The 6,071-nt window shown below is 33.6% G+C and overlaps 1 pseudogene; it reads left to right on the forward strand.

Moving 5' to 3' along the window:
* The window catches only part of LOC138867976 (RNA polymerase I-specific transcription initiation factor RRN3-like), a 5,988-nt pseudogene extending 467 nt beyond the window's left edge, over positions 1 to 5,521 (forward strand).
* Positions 5,522 to 6,071: the final 550 nt, after the last annotated feature.

Below are 6,071 nucleotides of genomic sequence, written 5' to 3' on the forward strand. Positions count from 1 at the left end.
TATATAATAGATTGTAAATTATGTTTGTGGATGAAGAGTAGAATTGTTGTTGATTAATGGTGTCCAGTGATGGGAAGACAGGGATTAGAAAGTGAAGGGATTACAAAGGAAAAAAAGCAATTCATTTAAAGAAAAGATGATATGATATGTCTTTAGGCAAGTTGAACCATAGCTACGGTACATTTTCAATCCAAAAATAATATTTGCCGGGCAGCTTCAGAATTGAGTGTGGGCGAGTCATATCATATGTGACACCTGTCGTAAGTGGGTTAAATTTTTTTTGATACATTCGTAACCTTAAGCCGTGAGAGCCTTTATGGGGCATACTTGGTAATGTGGTTCTGCAAGAATGACTGATTAGCTGTAAAAAGATGAAGATATCAGACTAGAAATGTTATAAATATGGAAGAATACAGTAAGTTATTCAAGACATTTGAGATTGTCATAATTTTAAAACAGTGCTCTAAAAAGACTTATAGCAATCTGATACTTGGATGCGGAAGAATTGTACTGCAGCCTACAGGTTAATGTATGTTTAAAAGTAGTATCATTGCATTAGATCTTCAAATGTTTTGTGAACCAGTTCTAAGGTATGAGTATGAATGTATGTATTGAGTGATGCTTTTAACATTTTCTTCTTTTTCCTCCTTTTGAATCTTATATCTTTACTTGCAGATGTGGATGAAAAGAATGAGGAACTTTGGTATCAGCAGGTGCTTTGACAGAGGAAGAGGAAGGCAAGAACCTGCGTATTTTGAACACCATTGTTGCTATACATTCACATGTTCCATTGTAAGATCATGTTGCTCTCAGATTTTATCTTCTGATGTTCAGAAGTTGACATGTAAATGGCTTAAAATTAAGCTGCATTTTTTATACCTTGATTAAAGTTTCAAATGTAATGATGAAGCTGGGTATATTGGTAAATTGTATAGATCTGATGTAGGCTAACTTGTTTTACATGGTGTTTTAAATTTGGCTCTCCTCTCCCTTTGGGAAATTTTCAGAAGCAGAGCAATCTCCTAGTTTTGGGCCGGAAATGCATGCCCTACTTCAAACGGCATGTCCATCAACATGCGGTTTACCGTGACAACCTCTTACTTCTTGCCAGCTATCTACCACACCTCCGACTGCCTCTTTTGGGAAGTCATCATTTCAAAGTAAGTTTCAGAGATGGAGACAGGAACTGAAACAGGAATAGGGCCCTCAGTTATAAGACTATCAAATGATATATTTTTTGTAAGCATGATATGCAAATTTGGCACTGAGTCTCAGTTTGTATGAACCAGTATTATTTAAAAAGGCTTTTGTATTTACTTACTTTAAATCATTGCCAATGTTGTCACTACATTGTGAGGCATATCATAGTGATTGATTTTCACATCACAAACATTCTTTTAAGGGCTAGGACAATCTTCTTTTGAATGCTGTTATTAGTGAGTTAGGACTGTCAACTTGTGTGAGAGTGAAGTTACTAAAATCCAATATCAAATAATGAGTAAAAGAAACTGCTGCCATGAAATGAGTGGGGTCTTTGAATTTTACAAAATGAAGACAAAGAAAAAGAAAAATGGGAGAAAAAGGGAAAAGGAAAATGAATTGTATCACCATTGGTGCAGTTCTCTTAATTTATGTAAATCCAGCTCTCTGCAAATTAATCTATTTATAGCCATACGTAATACAAGTGCTGAGCACCCAGACACAGTTTGGAAATATTTAGTTTTATAATTCATTCACATATTTTATTTATTTATTTATCTCTTTTTTAAGCATGGTGACCATCGATGTCAACACACCTCGTTTCAGAACTTGTGATAGATGACGATGAAGATGATTTGGGACGATGAGGAATCCAGCGATGAGGAAGACCTTTTCCACATGGTAAAGATCGGGGAGAGCTTCTTAAGTTTAACTATGTATAGTATGTGTTGTTAACCCGTAGTGCCAGAAATACTTGAATGTGAAAAATCCTCTCATTTTCTTTTCTTTCTCTGTTTCTCATTTTTCTCAGCAACCATTTTGATCCTTTATCTTTCTACCTCTCCTTCACCTTTTTTACCATCCAACTCTCTCTTCATTTATCCAACTTTTTTAACTGCCTCAAACATTTCACCCATCTGTCTCTCCCTGTGCAGGAAGTGGACGATGGACGAGAGAAGACTGTGACAGCTCCTGTGGTAAAGGAAGTATTAGAATCCAAGAGGACCCTCCCTGGCCATGACGCACAAGGGGGCAATACATTGGATGTACTTATGACACTCATGCTGCAGTATGTCCATGACACGTGCCATGGGGTTCGCAGACCCCCGCATCCCAAAGCAGATTGGCCGTGATCGGTTGGATAGTGCCCAGAGGGCTGCCCCATGATGATGAGAGGGGGGTCGTGCAGGAATAGCACGGGCAAGTGTGTAGATGAGCAGCGAACAGTTGGATGTGAATGTGGGGAGAACGCCATGATCTGGAGGCTCTGAAGCTGCTCTATACGAACCTCGAGAGGCCTTCGCACACCTCATCCTGTGCACACAAGCATCATCCCATGTACAGTTCCTCGTGTTCTACATATAGCTCTGCGGCCAGGCCTCATGACTAGCTTCTTGGAGTTTCTAGGATGCGCAAGTTTGAGGACCCCAACTGCTCCAGGACACGCAGAAATGCCATGGCCTACATTGGCAGTCTCTTGGCTAGGGGCAAGTTCATTCCGTTCAGCCATGTCCACTCTTGCCTTGAGCTCATCTGCAACTGGTGCCACTCCTACCTGAGAATCAGGTAAGAACCCGTACTTTTTTTTGTTTTATTTTCCTTTGTCTGTGTCATACACTAAAGGAACCAAACCGATCCACATGACTGGAGCTGATGGAGGCGTTTGGTGTAGTTTTACTTCTAGTCATCTTATTTCCTGTCAATATAGATTATAATGGTATAATATAGATTATAATGGTAGAATTAAAGCTTAATTCTTGCCCTTACAGGAACGCACATCAACCAATTATGAAGACTTCCTACTGCACAGTCCTTTCTACTATGCCTGCCAGACGGTCTTCTATGTCTTCACCTTTAGGTACAGAGGTACACAGAAGGACCCAAAGTGAGTCTTCTTGTCGTTTTGTTTTGAGATTTTTTTTTTTTACATACACATACGTATATTTTTTCTCTCTGTGTTATGGCCATTTTACCCCTTTCTCTTGTTTGGTTTATTAGCTAGTTTCTATATTGGTTAATGCTCTCATGATTTTTTTTTTTGACCAGTATAATTTTTTTTTTTGTTTATCTAATATATATATATATATATATATATATATATATATATATATATATATATATATATATATATATATATATATATAATATAATATTGTATAATTAATTTTTCCCTAATTAAATGATGGAACATATTTCTAGTCAAGATTATGATGAAAGTATAATCAGCTATTAAAAATTTTACCATTTCCACTTTGCTAAATTGCCCAAAAATATTTTATCTTTCCCCCAGAATATTCTTGTTTTAACCATCTCTAACTCCACTCACCCCACCTATATTTTTACCCCCTTTCTTTCCTCACAGAGCTGGAAATGGCACGGAGCCTGAACCTGGAGCGACTTGTGCACAGCCAACTCAACCCGCTAAAGGGTGTCCCCCCATCGTCAGAAACTTTGCTGCCGTGACACCCCGCTTCCAGCTCGTTTCTGCTACCCATCTTGGAAAACAACAAGCGCATAACATCCCTCGGCCCATATGAATGGCAGCAGGCATCTCTACCCTCGCGCTGATATGTTTTTCCCCCTTCACCCCTACCTGCTGCAGAGGAAGAGGTGGGGGGGGGTCTGTGTGTACTACATTCCTATCATGGTTATTGTTAATTATATATATATTTTCTTTTTCCTGTTCTTATTCTACCATTTTGGGTCAGTGCTAGGAATTTTAAAAATTTGTCACGTTGGCTAATTTACCAAAATTATTGCTAAATTAGCCAGCTACCCAGTTAGCCAGCTTTTTTTGAAGTGTTAGTCATTTCCATAAAATTTTAAAAATACTCTGAAGATATTTTGTGGGTATATATGCACACATTGTTATTGTTATTGTTCTTATTAATTTATTATTAATATTTTGTTATTGTTATTATTATTATTATTAATATTTTGTTATTGTTATTATTACATCCACCAAGGAAGTTATGTTTTTTGTAGGGTTTTTTTTGTTAGTTATTTAGTTTTTTTTTTGGACAGCGGATAACTCAAAAGTTATGAAAATATATATATATTTTTTGTCTTTGCCAAACTCAGATGCATTAAATTTTTTAAAGGTGATTTGGGTCATAATTGGGTCCAGGAATTTTTTAAAGTAATTCTTAAGCCGGAAAATGCTCTGTGAGTGCTTTTAGTTTTTTTTTTGTTATTAATATTATTATTGTTGTTTTTTTTCATTTTTTTTACTGTTATTTTGATTATTATTATTATTTTTTTTTTTTTTTGGTTATTGTTCTCAAAATTTTTATTGTTATTGTTATGATTATCATTATTATTATTACCGTTATTATTATTGTTATTGTTATTATTATTTTTTTTTGTTGTTGTTGTTGTTGTTGTTGTTGTTTGGTGGTTGTTGTTGTTATTATTATTATTATTATTATTATTATTTTATTATTATTATTATTATTATTATTATTTTTATTATTATTATTATTAATTTTTATTTTTATTATTATTATTATTATTATTATAAATTTTTATAATTATTATAATTATTTTAATTTTTATAATCATTATAAATTTTTTTATAATTTTTTTTATTTTTTAATTTATAATCATTTTGTTGCTATTATTATTATTGTTGTTGTTGTTGTTATTGTAGTTATTATTATCATTGATATTGATATTGATATTTGTTATTTTATTATTTTTAGATGATGATTATTATTATTTTTATTCTATTATTATCATTATTTATTATTTTTTTTATTTTATTATTGTTTTTTATTATTATTTTATAATTATAAGATTATTTTTTTTTATTATTGTTATAGTTGTAATAATTATTATTATTATCATCATTATTATTATTATCATTATTATTATCATTATTATTATTAATATTATTATTATTATTATTATTATTATTATTATTAATATTATTATTATTTTGATTATTATTTTGATTATGATAATTATTGTAATAATTATTTTATAATATAAAACCCAGAACCCACATCCAGGCCCCAGATTATGAATCATTTTTTTGTTTGACAACCTCCCAGATTTCTTTTTCCACCTCCTCTTCCACTTAAATTTCTTCCACTTGCCCCTCCTTTTTATCAGTGTTTCCTCCAATCCCCCAAATAAAAAACTACGTGAACCATTTCCTGAGTTTGACGGGCTGCCCGAGGGGGAGGGCAAGGACAGCTTGGAGATGGAGCTTGATGATGCGGCCCACACCATTGTCTCTCCACGTCCCCCAGTGTCAAGTCGCACAGCTTCTATACAGCAGCTCACCTGGCTACAAGCACTGGTGATTGCACTTTGTTAGATCGTCATTGTTGCCTCTGCAGATTTGTTTCTGTCCTTTAATTTTTTTTTTTCTTTGTAGATATAATTATTTCCCTTTTTGTCATCATCATCATCTTATTTCTGTTTTTTTACTGTTGTTGTTTTATATTATTATCTTTTTTAATTATTAGTAGGGGAGATATGTTTAGATTAGATTTGCTGTTTGTGTGAGTGTCTTCCATTTCTGGGTATGTAAAAAGGGAAGGTCATTGTTGTTTTTTGTCATTGCTTGAAAAGGGTATGCAAGAGTTATGGATGTTTTTAAAGGGAATTTTTTTTACCAGATAGGATACGGTCGGTGTGGATATATATTGTGTTCTTGTATGTATGTGTGTGTGTGTATGTGTGTGTATATCTTTTCCTTCCCTGATGTTTATGTGAAGTAATCTCGTATGTACATATGATTAAGAAATACCTTCCCAGAAATTATCAGGATTTCCACGCCCAAAAAATGTTGCATCATACTTTTTGACTGGAAAATGGAATGGAAGAAGCAGGCTCTCTCATCCATTTACCTCATATTGTAAAAA

This window comes from Penaeus vannamei, chromosome 33, assembly GCF_042767895.1.
Source record: "Penaeus vannamei isolate JL-2024 chromosome 33, ASM4276789v1, whole genome shotgun sequence".
NCBI lineage: Eukaryota > Metazoa > Arthropoda > Malacostraca > Decapoda > Penaeidae > Penaeus > Penaeus vannamei.